Source organism: Triticum dicoccoides, chromosome 3A (assembly GCF_002162155.2).
Source record: "Triticum dicoccoides isolate Atlit2015 ecotype Zavitan chromosome 3A, WEW_v2.0, whole genome shotgun sequence".
Lineage (NCBI taxonomy): Eukaryota > Viridiplantae > Streptophyta > Magnoliopsida > Poales > Poaceae > Triticum > Triticum dicoccoides.
Window position 1 is genome coordinate 241,852,199 of NC_041384.1, and position 18,811 is coordinate 241,871,009.

An 18,811-nucleotide genomic window follows, 5' to 3' on the forward strand; every position below is an offset into this window, starting at 1 on the left:
TGGCCCGAACCAGTATAAATCTTGTGTCCTTTGTGTTGCGAGTACGTCGAGTTAGTTCGTGAGATCTTAGCTAAGTTAGGACGTGGATTGATAGCGGGGAAATCTTCACGCGCACCCCAGCGTTCGAACCTTAAGGGTTTTGCCTGAACCCGTGATCCGACATTCGTTGCTTTTAAGGGTGCTTCTAAAATTGAATCTTTGCTTGAAAAGTGTGAAAATCTTGATGATGCTGTTTACAGACCTGGAAATTTTGCTATATTGAAATATTGCTATGAGAATTATGAATACAATGCCGATATTGATGCATTTATTGAGAAAGTCTCCACTGTCCAAGAAGAGACTAATATTTTGCTGGAAACTATGGAAGAAGAAATTGCTGAAACTGTGAGCTCATTGGATGAAAAAGATGAGGAGGAGAGCGAAGAACAAAATCAGGAAGAGCGGATTAGCTACCCATGCCCACCTTCTAATGAGAGTAACTCTTCAAATCATACATTTTTTAATTTCCCTTCGTTCTTACTGAAGGAAGAATGCTATGATGATTACTATGATCCCTTGGATTCGTTTAAAATATCCCCTTTTCATGAAATTGATGCTTACTATGCTTGTGTCCATGATGCCAATATGAGTGATGCTTATGGAGATGAACTTGCTATAGTTCCTTATGTTATGAAAGGAATTGTTGCTATTGCACCCATGCATGTAGTCCTATTATCTTTTTGAATTCTCCCTACTGCACTTTATCGAAGAATTTTGCGCTTATTAAGGATTATATTGATGGGTTGCGTTTTACTACTACACATGATGATTTTGATAGATATAATATGCATGTGCTTGATGCTCCTACTTGCAATTATTATGAGAGAGGAACTACATCTCCGCCACTCTATGTTTCCAATACAATAAAATTGCAAGAAACTGTTTATGCTATGTATTGGCCTTTACTTTGTGTGCATGAATTGTTCTTTTATGACATGCCGATGCATATGAAGAGAGTTAGACTTCGATGTTGCATGATATATGTTACTTTGTGCTCACTACTAAATCAAAAATCATTGTTAATTAAAATTTGCATTGCTATACCTTGGGATCCGGGTGGATCCATTACTCGAGCACTATATGCCAAGCTTAATGGCTTTAAAGAAAGCGCTGCCAGGGAGACAACTTGGAAGTTTAGAGAGTCATTTTATTCTGTTGTGTGCTTTTATAAAGTTTAAAAACAAAAAAATAGAGGGGGATCTAAAAATTTTCAAAAAGAGAAGTGAAAGTGAGAAAGACGAACATCGTTGCAGTGGGGGACGCCCTTGAATTTTGTTCATGCCCATGGAAACTTTGTGAATCTCGATTACAGAAAATTTTCAACAAGAATAATTATCACCTTGTATAAATCCATTGTATTATAAAAATAATGTGCCAAGATTTTCCTTTAGGATGATTGGATTGTTTGATTTGTGCAGTGCAAAAATAGAAACTTTGGCTGTAGTGCCTGAATTCTCAGTTTTTACTAGAACGACAAATGTTTCTGAAACCTTTTGCACAGTACTTCTATACAATTTTTTATCTTGTCCTAATTTTTCAGAATTTTTGGAGTTACAGAAGTATGGTAGATGTTCAGATTGCTACAGACTGTCCTGTTTAAGACAAATTCTGTTTTTTGATGCATTATTTTGCTAGTTTTGATGAAACTATAGATTTTATCGGTGGTATATGGCATGGAGAAGTTATAATACAATAGCTACAATGCAAATATAAAACATGAATGGGTTTGCAATAGTACTTGAAGTGGTGATTTGTTTTATTATACTAATGGATCTCACAAGGGTTTGTTATGCTTTGTGTGATTGAAGTTTTCAACTTTTGGGTGAGATCACAATGGATGAAGGAGTAAGGAGTGGCAAGAGCCTAAGCTTGGGGATGCCACATCCCGAGGCACCCCAAGGTAATATTCAAGGACTCCCAAGCAACTAAGATTGGGGATGCCCCGGAAGGCATCCCCTCTTTCTTCTAACGACTATCGATAATTTTACATGGAGCTATATTTTTATCCGTCACATGATATGCGTAAATCTTGGAGTGTCGTGTGCTTTTTATTTCCCCTTTTTCGTTTATTCTCCATGCTGGTATGAGATAGTCCTTGGTGGATTTATAGAATGATCTTTGCGCTTCACTTATATCTTTTGAGTATGGCTTTATAGAATGCTTCATGTGCTTCACTTATATCATTTGAAGTTTGGATTGCCTATTTCTCCTCACATAGAAAACCGCCATTTGTAGAATTCTCTTTTGCTTAACTTATATTTGTTAGAGCGTGGGCCTATCTTTTGTAGAAATAATTAAACTCTCTTGCTTCACTTATATCTATTTAGAGAGTCAACGGGAATTGGTCATTCACATGGTTAGTCATAAAATCCTACATAACATGTAGATCACTGATACGTCTCCATCGTATCTATAATTTTTGATTGTTCCATGCCAATATTATACAACTTTCATATACTTTTGGCAACTTTTTATACTATTTTTGGGACTAACATATTGATCCAGTGCCCAGTGCGAGTTCCTGTTTGATGCATTTTTTTGTTTTGCAGAAAATCCATATCAAACAGGATAAAAACTGACGGAGATTTTTTGGAATATATGTGATTTTTGGGAAGAAGAATCAACGCGAGAGATGCCCGAGGGGGCCACGAGGAAGGGGGCGCACCCCAGGGGGTAAGGCGTGCCTTGGGCCCTCGTGGCCACAACGTAAGGCGGTTGGTGCCCTTCTTTCGCCGCAGCAAATCCAATATCCGTATAAAAATCGTATCCAAAATTCAGCCCAATCGGAGTTATGGATCCCCTGGAATTTAAGAAATGGTGAACAGGCAGAAACAGAGAGAGACAGAGAGACAGATCCTATCTCGAAGGGGCTCTCGCCCCTCCGCCACCATGGAGGCCATGGACCAGAGGGTAAACCATTCTCCCATCTAGGGAGAAGGTCAAGGAAGAAGAAGAAGAAGGGGGGCCCTATCCCCCTCTCTCCCGGTGGCGCCGGAACGCCACCGGGGCCATCATCATCACCGCAATCTACACCAACACCTCCGTCATCTTCACCAACATCTCCATCACCTTCCCTCATCTATCTACACTGGTCCACTCTCCCGTAACACGCTGTACCCTCTACTTGAACATGGTGCTTTATGCTTCATATTATTATCCAATGACGTGTTGCCATCCTATGATGTCTAAGTAGATTTTCATTGTCCTATCGGTAATTGGTGAATTGCTATGATTGGTTTAATTTTCTTGTGGTTATGTTGCTGTCCTTTGGTTCCCATCATATGAGCGTGCGCGTGGATCACACCATAGGGTTAGTTGTATGTTGATAGGACTATGTATTGGAGGGCAAGAGTGACAGAAGCTTCAACCTAGCATAGAAATTGATGCATACGGGATTGAAGGGGGACCAATATATTTTAATGCAATGGTTGAGTTTTACCTTAATGAACGTTAGTAGTTGGGAATGCTTGCTAATAGTTCCAATCATAAGTGCATAGAATTCCAAGTCAGGGATGGCATGCTAGCAGTGGCCTCTCCCACATAAAACTTGCCATCGGTCTAGTAAAGTAGTCAATTGCTTAGGGACAATTTCGCAACTCCTACCACCACTTTTCCACACTCGCTATACTAACTTTATTGCTTCTTTACCTAAAACAGCCCCTAGTTTTTATTTACGTGCTCTGTATATTCTTGCAAACCTATCTCGTTATACCTACAAAGTACTTCTAGTTTTATACTTGTTCTACATAAGGCTAACGTCAAGCGTGCGTAGAGTTGTATCGGTAGTCGATAAAACTTGAGGGAATATTTGTTCCACCTTTAGCTCCTCGTTGGGTTCGACACTCTTACTTATCAAAAGAGGCTAATTGATCCCCTATACTTGTGGGTTATCAATCACTGAATATGATATGTTTGATTCCGTGCAATAGTTTTGCGATATAAAGATAGTGATTCTAGAGTCATGCTTGTGAGTAATTGTGGATTGGTAAGAATACTTGTGTTAAAGTTTGTTATTCCTGTAGCATGCATGTATGGTGAACCGTTATGTAACGAAGTCGGAGCATGATTTGTTTTTTTATTGTCTTCCTTATGAGTGGCGGTCGGGGATGAGTGATGGTCTTTTCCTACCAATCTATCCCCCTAGGAGCATGTGTGTAGTACTTTGTTTCGATAGCTAATAAATTTTTGCAATAAATATGATAGTTCTTTTTGACTAATGTTGAGTCCAGGGATTATACACACTCACACCCTTCCATCATTGCTAGCCTCTTCGGTACCATGCATTGCCCTTTCTCACCTCGTGAGTCGGTGCAATCTTTGCCGATGCATCCAAACCCCGTGATACGATACACTCTATCACACATAAGCCTCCTTATATCTTTCGCAAAATAGCCACCATACCTACTATCATGACATTTCCATAGGCATTCTGAGATATATTGCCACGCAACTTCATCATCATCATAAACATGACTTGAGCATTCATTGTCATATTGCTTTGCATGATAGTAAGATAGCTAGCATGATATTCCATGACTTGTCCATTTTATGACATCTTTGCTATGCAAGATCATTGCACATCCTGGTACACCGCGAGAGGCATTCATATAGTCATATTTGGTTCTAGTATCGAGTTGTAATATTGAGTCGTAAGTAAATAAAAGAGTGTTGATCATAATTATTAGAGCATTGTCCCAATGGGGAAAGGATGATGGAGACTGTGATTCCCCACAAGTTGGGATGAGACACCAGACGAAAAATAAAAATAAAAATAAAAATGAAAGGCCAAAAAAGGAAGCCAAAAAAAGAGAAAAAGAGAGAAGGGGCAATGCTACTATCCTTTTACCACACTTGTGCTTTAGAGTAGCACCATGTTCTTCATATAGAGAGTCTCTTGAGTTATCACTTTCATATACTAGTGGGGATTTTCATTACAGAACTTGGCTTGTATATTCCGATGATGGGATTCCTCAAACACCCACCTACTTCTTAGTTTGAGCTTTCATACACTTATAGCTCTAGTGCATCCGTTGCATGGCAATCCCTACTCTTCGCATTGACATCAATTGATGGGCATCTCCATAGCCATTGATTAGCCGCATCGATGTGAGACTTTCTTGATTTTTGTCTTCTCCACACAACCCCCACCATCATATTCAATTCCACCTATAGTGCTATATCCATGGCTCACGCTCATGTACTGCATGAAAGTTGAAAAGGCTTGAGAACAATAAAAGTATGAAACAATTGCTTGGCTTGTCATCAGGGTTGCGCATGATGAAATGCTTTGTGTGATGAAGATGGAGCATGGCCAGACTATATGATTTTGTAGGGATAACTTTCTTTGGCCATGTTATTTTGAGAAAGACATGATTGCTTTATTAGTATGATTTAAGTATTATTGTCTTTATGTCAAATGATAGACTATTGCTTTGAATCACTGATGTCTTAATATTCATGCCATGATTAAATTATATGATCAAGATTATGCTAGGTAGCATTCCACATCAAAAATTATCTTTTTTATCATTTACCTACTCGAGGACAAGCATGGATTAAGCTTGAGGGTGCTGATACGTCTCCGTCATATTTGATTATTCCATGTCAATATTCTACAACTTTTACATACTTTCGGCAACAATTTATATGATTTTCTTGGACTAACATATTGATCTAGTGCCTAGTGCCAGTTCCTGTTTGTTGCATTTTTTGTTTCACAGAAAATCCATATCAAACGGAGTCCAAACGGGATAAAAACTGACAGAGATTTTTTTGGAATATATGTGATTTTTGGGAAGAAGAATCATCGGGAGAGATGCCCGAGGGGGCCACGAGGCAGGGGGGCGCGCCCCAGGGGGTCAGGCGTGCCCTGGGCCCTCGTGGCCACAACATAAGGCGGTCTATGCCCTTCTTTCGCTGTAACAAATCCAATATCCGGATAAAAATCGTATCCAAAATTCAGCCCAATCGGACTTACGGATCTCCTGGAATTTAAGAAACGGTGAAAGGGCAGAAACAGAGAGAGACAGAGAGACAGATCCAATCTCAGAGGGGCTCTCGCCCCTCCGCCGCCATGGAGGCCATGGACCAGAGGGTAAACCCTTCTCCCATCTAGGGAGAAGGTCAAGGAAGAAGAAGATGGGGGCCCTCTCCCCCTCTCTCCCGGTGGCACCGGAACGCCGCCGGGGCCATCATCGTCACCGCAATCTACACCAACACCTTCGTCATCTTCACCAACATCTCCATAACCTTCCCCCATCTACCTACACCGGTCCACTCTCCCGCAACCCACTGTACCCTCTACTTGAACATGGTGCTTTATGCTTAATATTATTATTCAATGATGTGTTGCCATCCTATGATGTCTGAGTAGATTTTCGTTGTCCTATCGGTAATTGGTGAATTGCTATGATTGGTTTAATTTGCTTGCGGTTATGTTGCTGTCCTTTGGTGCCCATCATATGAGCGCGTGCGTGGATCACACCATAGGGTTAGTTGTATGTTGATAGGACTATGCATTGGAGGGCAAGAGTGACAGAAGCTTCAACCTAGCATAGAAATTGATGCATACGGGATTGAAGGGGACAAATATATTTTAATGCTATGGTTGGGTTTTACCTTAATGAACGTTAGTAGTTGCAAATGCTTGCTAATAGTTCCAATCATAAGTGCATAGAATTCCAAGTTAGGGATGACATGCTAGCAGTGGCCCTCCCACATAGAACTTGCCATCGGTCTAGGAAAGTAGTCAATTGCCTAGGGACAATTTCACAACTCCTACCACCACTTTTCCACACTCGCTATACTAACTTTATTGCTTCTTTACCTAAAACAGCCCCTAGTTTTTATTTACGTGCTCTGTATATTCTTTCAAACCTATCTCGTTACACCCAGAAAGTACTTCTAGTTTTATACTTGTTCTACATGAAGCGAATGCCAAGCGTGCGTAGAGTTGTATCGGCGGTCGATAAAACTTGAGGGACTGTTTGTTCCACCTTTAGCTACTCATTGGGTTCGACACTCTTACTTATCGAAAGAGGCTACAATTGATCCCCTATACTTGTGGGTTATCAATCAATGAATATGATATGTTTGATTCCTTGCAATAGTTTTGCGATATAAAGATAGTGATATTAGAGTCATGCTTGTGAGTAACTGTGGATTGGTAAGAATACTTGTGTTAAAGTTTGTGATTCCCGTAGCATGCATGTATGGTTAACTGTTATGTAATGAAGTCGGAGCATGATTTGTTTTTTATTGTCGTCCTTATGAGTGGCGGTCGGGGGCGAGTGATGGTCTTTTCCTACCAATCTATCCCCCTAGGAGCATGTGTGTAGTACTTTGTTTCGATAGCTAATAAATTTTTGCCATAAGTATGACAGTTCTTTTTGATTAATGTTGAGTCCATGGATTATACGCACTCTCACCCTTCCATCATTGCTAGCCTCTTCGGTACCATGCATTGCCCTTTCTAACCTCGTGAGTCGATGCAATCTTTGCCGATGCATCCAAACCCCGTGATACGATACACTCTATCACACATAAGCCTCCTTATATCTTTTGCAAAACAGCCACCATACCTACCTATCATGGCATTTCCATAGGCATTCCGAGATATATTGCCATGCAACTTCCATCATCAACATAAACATGACTTGAGCATTCATTGTCATATTGCTTTGCATGATAGAAGGATTGCTAGCATGATATTCCATGACTTGTCCATTTTATGATATCTTTGCTATGCAAGATCATTTCACATCCTGGTACACCGTTCGAGGCATTCATATAGTCATATTTTGTTCTAGTTCGAGTTGTCATATTGAGTTGTAAGTAAATAAAAGTGTGATGATCATCATTATTAGAGCATTGTCCAAGTGGGGAAAGGATGATGAGGACTGTGATTCCCCACAAGTCGGGATGAGACACCAGACGAAAAAAATGAAAGGCCAAAAAAGGAGAGCCAAAAAAGAGAAAAAGAGAGAAGGGGCAATGCTACTATCCTTTTACCACACTTGTGCTTTAGAGTAGCACCATGTTCTTCATATAGAGTTATCACTTTCATATACTAGTGGGGATTTTCATTATAGAACTTGGCTTGTATATTCCGATGATGGGATTCCTCAAACACCCACCTACTTTTCAGTTTGAGCTTTCATACACTTATAGCTCTAGTGCATCCGTTGCATGGCAATCCCTACTCCTCGCATTGACATCAATTGATGGGCATGTCCATAGCCATTGATTAGCCGCATCGAGGTGAGACTTTCTTCCTTTTTGTCTTCTCCACACAACCCCCACCATCATATTCAATTCCACCTATAGTGCTATATCCATGGCTCACGCTTATGTACTCCGTGAAAGTTGAAAAGGCTTGAGAACAATAAAAGTATGAAAAAATTGCTTGGCTTCTCATCGGGGTTGCGCATGATGAAATACTTTGTGTGATGAAGATGGAGCATGGCCAGACTATATGATTTTGTAGGGATAACTTTCTGTGGCCATGTTATTTTGAGAAAGACATGCTTGCTTTATTAGTATGCTTTAAGAATTATTGTCTTTATGTCAAATGATAGACTATTGCTTTGAATCACTCATGTCTTAATATTCATGCCATGATTAGATTATATGATCAAGATTATGCTAGGTAGCATTCCACATCAAAAATTATCTTTTTTATCATTTACCTACTCGAGGACGGGCATGAATTAAGCTTGGGGATGCTGATACGTCTCCGTCGTATTTGATTATTCCATGTAAATATTCTACAACTTTTACATACTTTTGGCAACAATTTATATGATTTTCTTGGACTAGCATATTGATCCAGTGCCCAGTGCCAGTTCCTGTTTGTTGCATTTTTTGTTTCGCAGAAAATCCATATCAAACGGAGTCCAAACGGGATAAAAACTGACGGAGATTTTTTTGGAATATATGTGATTTTTGGGAAGAAGAATCAACGCGAGAGATGCCCGAGGGGGCCACGAGGCAGGGGGCGTGCCCCAGGGGGTCAGGAGTGCCCTGGGCCCTCTTGGCCACAACGTAAGGCGGGTTGTGCGCTTCTTTCGCCGCAACAAATCAAATATCCGGACAAAAATTGTATCCAAAATTCAGCCCAATCGGAGTTACGGATCTCCTAGAATTTAAGAAATGGTGAAAGGCCAGAATCTGGGGGCACATAAACAGAAGGAAATAGAGAGAGAGAGATCCAATCTCGGAGGGGCTCTTGCCCCTCCACAGCCATGGAGGCCATGGACCAGAGGGGAAACCCTTCTCCCATCTTGGGGGAAGGTCAAGGAAGAAGAAGAAGGAGTGGGGCTCTCTCCTCCTCTCCACCGGTGGCGCCGGAACACCATCGCGGCCATCATTGTGACGGAAATCTACACCAACAACTTCGCCTCCGTCATCACCAACTCGCTCCCCATAGGGTTCGACACTCTTACTTATCGAAAGAGGCTACAAATGATCCCTTATACTTGTGGGATATATGGCCATACATGGACCGGAAGTTACAACGGGCTGGAATCATATTGGACACCGCAGATGACGCTACTGGGCCTAATTCGGATAGGCCATAACGGGCCGTGAGTTAGCGGGTTGTAAATAGGCTATACGTGAATATGCCGTTAACAGGCTTTCGTGGGCCGGCCCGCTACCTTTTGACCAAGTCAAATGGGCCAGCCTTTTCACCGGAATGGGCCTTTGTTGGGCCGTGCCACATGTCGACGTATCATAGGCGCCTCCGGTCCAATGAGTGGATGACATCTGTCCCAACGGTGAGCTGACATGTGGTTCCTCCAGCCATTGAGAATTTTACACGTGGAAAATTCCCATTGGTCTAGGATGTTAATGGGTTATTGGATCCAAACCCAAACCCGATAGCTTAACGGTGACCCATTACGGTGGATGTCATGTGTCAGTTACCCTTGACAAAAGCACTTCCATGATGCGCCATTTATCGTCATGGAAGTGGACACTTCCATGATGATAATTTTGGTATTGTCATGGAACACTTCTACGACAGCACAGGTATGACTATCTTGATTCTGTCATAAAATCGTCATGGATGTAAATGCATGACAGAAAATGTGACCTACTGTGACAAACATGTATCATCACGGTAGTGGTTTTTTTGTAGTGTAGGTCGGCCTGACCGCCCCTAGGTCTTCGAGTTCGCCGCCCTGCAACAAGAAGAACAAACGAAGAACGAGGAAGAAGAAGAACAAGGGAGATAGATAAAAGTAAAGGTAAAGTGGTAAATGATTTTGTCAATTGTATGTTGTTTTCCCAATCGGCCATAACCTCTCCTCTATTTATGAGGCGGTTGGACTTCCCGTACAAGAAAAGGACTCCAAATCCCATCCAAATATTTTCAATATTAACCGAACTCAGATTTAGGCAAGTTTGAAACAACAATCTGTGTTTTGGGTCCCACAGGTCACAAACCAACTCGGATGAAGATGCACCCAAAGGAAATTTTAATATATTTGACAAGGCGAACAACTTTCATGTCGAACGTTTTTTGATTTGGGGCCATCTTGAAGGCCTAATCGCCTGCACAATCATTAGATTCATAGAGATACATGATTTCAGTTCGGATCAGATTGTCCGCTCGACCGAACCTGACTGTCCGGTCACAATAGAAAGTTTTGACGTTTTTGTCATGCCACACCGGAGAGTCTGGTCCCAATTACCGGACATTCCGGTAGCAACAGGAGGTTTTGGGCGCCCGGTCATCTCCATGATTTCTGCAACATTGCACTTTTTTGCTCTAACTTTTGCATACGATCTAGGATTAAGACGATTTATATATCAAAATCATCTGATTCGACGAGATGAAAAACTTTCATGTTTAAACTTTTTCCATCAGACATGATCTTAATTATGTTTCATGTCATTTCATAAGTTGATGTCAACACGGGCATCTCTGAAATTGTCATACTTCTTGCATCTGAGCTCTGTTTTGGACTATCTTTGTAACCATCTTGATCTTCTCGAAGAGAGCCATCCAATGGTGACTTCCAATCAGAAATTTGACTTCATCTTGCTACAGATTCAAGCCACTCCTTGCGATCATGCCATTTTCGAGCGTCAACACATGCCCCTGTTTTTCGGTGAAGCTTGCATGCTGAAAAATAACTCATACCGAGTTTGTTCTAAGCATGATGTCAACACTCCATCGGCCATTTTGCATGTGCCTAGGACGATAAGTATATATCAGCCATTGCTTGTTTGAACCTCTTGATGCAAACTTGGGTGAAAACTTCTCAACTTCTATAATGATCCGGGGATAAAGTTCCATAGATATGTATCTCAAAGCCGTCCTCCGAACCATATTGTTAACCCCTTTGCTAGGATTTTGCAGATAATCAAGAATGAACTTCCTCCGATCCTTACTTTGCCTGCATAAAATTTTGATTAGTGGCCGAAGAGGTGGGCTTCAGTTCGGCCTTACCTATGTTTATGAGACTAAGCATCGGCTATTGATAGATATGAAATGATCAACAAGGTAGCCGGATGCTTACTGTGCCAACTTTCTCCAATTGTCATGTCTAGATATATCAAAATTTGAAAGTAAGCCAAGGAGAATATTACATCTAAACATACCTCAAGATAAATTATAAGTGATTCGTCAAAACATTGATAACTTTTGATATTTGTTGTACTACTCATAACGAACCACCAAAAGCCTCAATATGTATAGCACCTACTAAAGGAAATATGCCCTAGAGGCAATAATAAAGTTGTTATTTTATATTTTGTTATTCATGGTAAAGGTTTATTATTCATGATATAATTGTATTGATCGGAAACCTTAATACATGTGTGAATACATAAACAAACACCGTGTCCCAAGTGAGCCTCTACTAGACTAGCTTGTTAATCAAAGATGGTTAAGGTTTCCTAACCATGGACATGAGTTGTCATTTGATAACAGGATCACATCATTAGGAGAATGAGGTGATGGGAAAGACCCATCCATTAGCTTAGCATAATGATCGTTCAATTTTATTGCTATTGCTTTCTTCATGTCAAATACATATTCCTTCGACTATGAGATTATGCAACTCCCGGTTACCTGAGGAATGCCTTGTGTGCTATCAAACATCACAACGTAATTGGGTGATTGTAAAGATTCTCTAAAGGTATCTCCGAAGGTGTTTGTTGAGTTGGCATAGATCGAGATTAGGATTTGTCACTCTGAGTATCGGAGAGGTATCTCTAGGCCCTCTCGGTAATACACATCATAAGCTTGCAAGCAAATGACCAAGGAGTTAGTTGTGAGGTGATGTATTACGGAATGAGTAAAGAGACTTGTCAGCAATGAGATTGAACTAGGTATGAAGATACCGACGATCGAATCTCAGGCAAGTAACATACCGATAGACAAAGGGAATTACGTATGTTGTCATAACGGTTCGACCACTAAAGATCTTCGTAGAATATATAGGAGCCAATATGGGCATCCAGGTTCCGCTATTGGTTATTGACCAAAGAGGTGTCTCGGTCATGTCTACAAAGTTCTCAAACCCGTAGGGTCAGCACGCTTAACGTTTGATGATGATATAATATTATGTGAGTTATGTGTGTTTTGGTGACCCAATGTTGTTTGGAGTCCCTGATGAGATCACAAACATGATGAGGAGTGCAAAATGGTCGAGAGGTAAAGATTGATATACAGGATAATAGTATTCGGACACCGGAAGTGTTTCGGGGGTTGCCGGGTACTTATCTGGTCACCGGAAGGGGTTTTGGGCACCCCCGACAAAAGATATGGGCCTTGTGGGCCAAGTGGGGAAATGCACCCGCCACAAGGGCTGGTGCGTCCCCCATATGGGCCGGCCTAAGAGGATAAGGAAAGAGGGGAAATGGAAAGGAAAGAGAGGAATAGGATTCCCCCTTCCTTCCCTCTCCCCCCTCTTTCCTCCCCCCTCTGACATATATGGCTGGTGGGCGCGCGGCTTGGGAGGAGCCCAAGTAGGATTCGGTCCTACTTGGGGCGCCTCCTAGCCTCTCCCTCCCCCGCCCACCTATATATGTGGGAGGGGGCGCCTAGCACACACCGGATCAATTGTTAGCCGTGTGCAGCAACCCCCTCCACTGTTTACACCCCCGGTCATATTTTCGTAGTGCTTAGGCGAAGCCCTGCGGAGATCACTTCACCATCACCATCACCATGCCATCATGCTGACAGAACTCATCTACTACCTCGATGTCTTGCTGGATTAAGAAGGCGAGGGACGTCACCGAGTTGAACGTGTGCAGAACGTAGAGGTGTTGTGCGTTCGGTACTTGATCGGTTGACGTGAGAAGAAGTTCGACTACGTCAACCACGTTGTGAAACGCTTCCGCTTACGGTCAACGAGGGTACGTAGACACACTCTCACCCTCGTTGCTATGCATCTCCATGGATAGATCATTGCGTGTGCGTACACTTTTTTTTGTTTTCCATGCAACGATTCCCAACAGTGGCATCACGAGCCAGGTCTATGCGTAGATGATATGCACGAGTAGAACACAAAGAGTTCTCAACGGTGATAGTCGTACTGCTTACCACCAACGTCTTATTTTGATTTGGTGGTATTATGGGATGAAGCGGCCCGGACCAACCTTACATGTCCACGCACATGAGACCGGTTCCACCGACTAACATGCAACTAGTTTTGCATAAAGGTGGCTGGCGGGTGTCTGTTTCTCCTACTTTAGTTGAATCGAATTTGACTGCGGCCGGTCCTTGAAGAAGGTTAAAACAACAAACTTGACGAAACACCATTGTGGTTTTATGCGTAGGTAAGAACGGTTCTTGCTAGAAGCCTGTAGCAGCCACGTGAAAACTTGCAACAACAAAGTAGAGGACGTGTAACTTGTTTCTGCAGGGCATGTTGTGATGCGATATGGTCAAGACATGATGTGATAAACGTTATTGTATGAGATGATCATGTTTTGTAAGATATCTGACAACTGGCAGGAGCCTTGCGGTTGTCTCTTTATTGTATGAAATGCATACGCCATGTAATTGTTTTACTTTATCGCTATGAGTTAACAATAGTTGGAGAAGCAATAGTTGGCGAGATCAAGGTGTCAAGCCGGTGACGATGGAGATCATGACGATGCTTTGGAGATGGAGATCGAAAGCACGAGATGATGATGGCCATATCATGTCACATATTTTGATTGCACGTGATGTTTATCCTTTATGCATCTTATTTTTCTTAGAATGACGGTAGCATTATAAGATGATCCCTTCACTAAATTTCAAGGTAAAAGTGTTCTCCTTGAGTATGCACCGTTGCTACTGTTCATCATGTTGAGACACCACGTGATGATCGGGTGTGATAGACTCTATGTTCACATACAATGGGTGCAAGACAGTTTTGCACATGTGGAATACTTATGTTAAACTTGACGAGCCTAACATGTACAGACATGGCCTCGGAACACTGGAGACCGAAAGGTCAAACGTGAATCATATAGTAGATATGATCAACATAGAGATGTTCACCATTGATGACTACCCCATCTCACGTGATGATCAGACATGGGTTAGTTGATTTGGATCACGAATCACTTAGATGACTTGAGGGATGTCTATTTAAGTGGGAGTTCTTTAGTAATATGATTAATTGAACTTAATTTATCATGAACTTAGTCTTATAGTTTTGCATATCTATGTTGTAGATCAATCGCCCAAGCTACCGTTCCCCTGAATTTTAATGCGTTCCTAGAGAATGCTAAGTTGAAAGATGATGTTAGCAACTACATGGACTGGGTCCGTAACTTGATGATTATCCTCATTTCTTCATAGAAGAATTATGTCCTTGATGCACCGCTTGGTGAAAGGCCTGCTGCAGGAGCTGAAGCTAATGTTACAAATGTCTGGCATGCTCGATCTAATGACTACTCTATAGTTCAGTGTGCCATGCTTTACGACTTAGAACCGGGACTTCAAAGACGTTTTGAATGTCATGGAGCATATGAGATGTTGCAAGAATTGAAAGTTAATATTTCAAGCAAATGATTGGGTTGAGAGATATGAAGTCTCCAACAAGTTCTATAGCTGCAAGATGGAGGAGAATAGTTTTGTCAGTAAACACATACTCAAAATGTCTGGGTCTTATAATCACTTGACTCAGCTGGGAGTTGATCTTCTAGTTGATTGTGTTGTTGATAGGGTTCTTCGATCACTGCCACCAAACTACAAAGGCTTAATGACAAAGTATAATATGCAAGGGATGAACAAAACAATTCTTGAGCTCTTCGCAATGCTTAAGGCTACGGAGGTAGAAATCAAGAAGGGGCGTCAAGTGTTGATGGTTAACAAGACCACTAGTTTCAAGAAAAAGGCCAAGGGAAAGAAAGGTAACTTCAAGAATAATGGCAAGCAAGTTGCCACTCTAGGGAAGAAGCCCAAAGCTGGACCCAAGCCTGAAACCGAGTGCTTCTACTGCAAAGGGACTGGTCATTGGAAGCGGAACTGCCCCAGGTATTTGGTTGATAAGAAGGATGGCAAAGTGAACAAAGGTATATTTGATATACATGTTATTGATGCGTACCTTACTAATGCTTGTAGTAGCGCCTGGGTATTTGATACTGGTTCGGTTGCTCATATCTGTAACTCGAAACAGGAGCTACAGATTAAACAAAGATTGGCTAAGGACAAGGTGACGATGTGCATAGGGAATGGTTCCAAGGTTGATGTGATCGGCGTCGGCATGCTACCTCTACATCTACCTTCGGGATTAGTATTAGACCCAAATAATTGTTATCTGGTGCAAGCATTGAGCATGAACATTATATCTAGATCTTGCTTAGTGCGAGACGGTTATTCATTTAAATCGGAGAATAATGGTTGTTTTATTTATATGAGTAATATCTTTTAAGGTCATGCACCCATGAAGGGTGGTTTATTCTTATTGAATCTCAATAGTAGTGATACACATATTCATAATATTGATGCCAAAAGATGCAAAGTTGATAATGATAGTGCAACATATTTGTGGCACTTCCGTTTAGGTCATATTGGTGTAAAACACATGAAGAAACTCCGTGCTAATGGACTTTTGGAATCACTTGATTATGAATCATTTGATACTTGCAAACCATGCCTCATGGGCAAGATGACTAAAACTCCGTTCTCCTGAAAAATGGAGCGAGCTAATGACTTATTGGAAATAATACATATCGATGTATGCGGTCCGATGAGTGTTGAGGCACGTGGCGGGTATCGCTATTTTCTGACCTTCACAGATGAATTAAGTAGATATGGGTATATTTACTTAATGAAACACAAGTATGAAACATTTAAAGTTCAAAGAATTTCAGAGTGAAGTAGAGAATCATCGTAACAAGAAAATAAAGTTTGTACGATCTGATCGCGGAGGCGAATATTTGAGTTATGAGTTTGGCCTTCATTTAAAACAATGTGAAATAGTTTCACAACTCACGCGATTACAGAACGAGTAAAGAGACTTGCCGGCAACGAGATCGAACTAGGTATGATGATACCGACGATCGAATCTCGGGCAAGTAACATACCGATGACAAAGGGAATGATGTATGTTGTTATGCGGTTTGACTGATAAAGATCTTCGTAGAATATGTAGGAGCCAATATGAGCATCCAGGTTCCGCTATTGGTTATTGACCGGAGATGTGTCTCAGTCATGTCTACATAGTCTTGAACCCGTAGGGTCCGCACGCTTAACGTTCGATGGCGATTTGTATTATGAGTTATGTGATTTGATGACCGAAGTTTGTTCGGAGTCCCGGATGAGATCACAAACATGACGAGGAGTCTCGAAATGGTAGAGAGGTAAAGATCGATATATTGGAAGGTTATATTTGGACACTGGAATGGTTCCGAAGCGATTCGGATATTTTTCGGAGTACCACGAGGTTACTGGAACCCCCCTGGGAAGTATTGGGCCTTCATGGGCTTTAGTGGAAAGGAGAGAAGGGCCGCAAGGGGTGGCCGCGTCCCCCCATGGCAAGTCCGAATTGGAGTAGGGAGGGGGCGGCGCCCCCCTGTTTCATTCTCCATCTTCTCCTCCTTCCCTCTCCCCCCTCTTGGAAAAGGAAGGGGAGTCCAACTAGGATTAGGAATCCTAGTTGGACTCCCCCTATGGCGCGCGCCCCCCTTGGCCGGCCTCCTCCTCCCCCTCCTTTATATACATGGGCAGGGGGCACCCCAAAGCACAACAGACAATATCTTAGCCGTGTGCGGTGCCCCACTCCACAGTTCAACACCTCGGTCATATCATCGTAGTGCTTAGTTGAAGCCCCGCGCCGGTAACTTCATCATCACCATTTCCAGGCCGTCATGCTGACGGAACTCTCCTTTGTCCCCAACTGGATCAAGAGCTCGGGGATGTCATCATGCTGAATGTGTGCTGAACACGGAGGTGCCGTACATTCGGTACTTGGATCGGTTGGATCATGAAGACGTTCGACTACATCAACCGCGTTACTAAACGCTTCCGCTTTCGGTCTACGAGGGTACATGAACACACTCTCCCCGTCTCGTCGCTATGCATCTCCTAGTCAGATCTTGCGTGATCGTAGGAATTTTTTTGAATTACTCCGTTCCCCAACAGTGGCATCAGAGCCAGGTCTATGCCTAGATGTTATATGCACCAGTAGAACACAAAGAGTTGTGGGCCATAATAGTCATACTGCTTACTGATATGTCTCCATCGTATCTACTTTTCCAAACACTTTTGCCCTTGTTTTGGACTCTAACTTGCATGATTTGAATGGAACTAACCCGGACTAACGTTGTTTTCACCAGAATTGCCATGGTGTTATTTTTGTGCAGAGATAAAAGTTCTTGGAATGACCTGAAAATCAACGAAGAATATTTTTTGAATATATAAAAATACTGGTGAAAGAATCAAGGCCAGGGGGCCCACACCCTGTCCACGAGGGTGGGGGCGCGCCCCCCTGCCTCGTGGGCCCCCTGGTGCTCCACCGACCTTAACTCCAATTGCATACATTCACATTCGGGGAGAAGAAAAAGCAGATAGAAGGATTCGTCATGTTTTACGATACGAAGCCACTGCCAAGCCCTAATGTCTCTTGGGAGGGCTGATCTGGAGTCCGTTCGGGGCTCCGGAGAGGGGAATCCATCGCCCTCGTCATCATCAACCTTCCTCCATCACCAATTTCATGATGCTCACCACCGTGCATGAGTAATTCCATCGTAGGCTTGCTGGATGGTGATGGGTTGGATGAGATTTATCATGTAATCGAGTTAGTTTTGTTAGGGTTTGATCCCTAGTATCCATTATGTTCTGAGATTGATGTTGCCATGACTTTGCTATGCATAATGCTTGTCACCAGGGCCCGAGTGCCATGATTTCAGATCTGAACCTATTATGTTTTCATGAATATATATGAGTTCTTGATCCTATATTGCAAGTCTATAGTCACCTATTATGTGTTATGATCCGTTAACCCCGAAGTGACAATAATCGGGATACTTACCGGTGATGACCATAGTTTGAGGAGTTCATGTATTCACTAAGTGTTAATGCTTTGGTCCGGTACTCTATTGAAAGGTGGTCTTAATATCCCTTAGTTTCCGACAGGACCCCGCTGCCACGGGAGGGTAGGACAAAAGATGTCATGCAAGTTCTTTTCCATAAGCACGCATGACTATATTCGGAATACATGCCTACATTACATTGATGAACTGGAACTAGTTTTGTGTCACCCTAGCTTATAACTATTGCATGAGGAATCACATCCGACATTATTATCCATCACTGATCCAT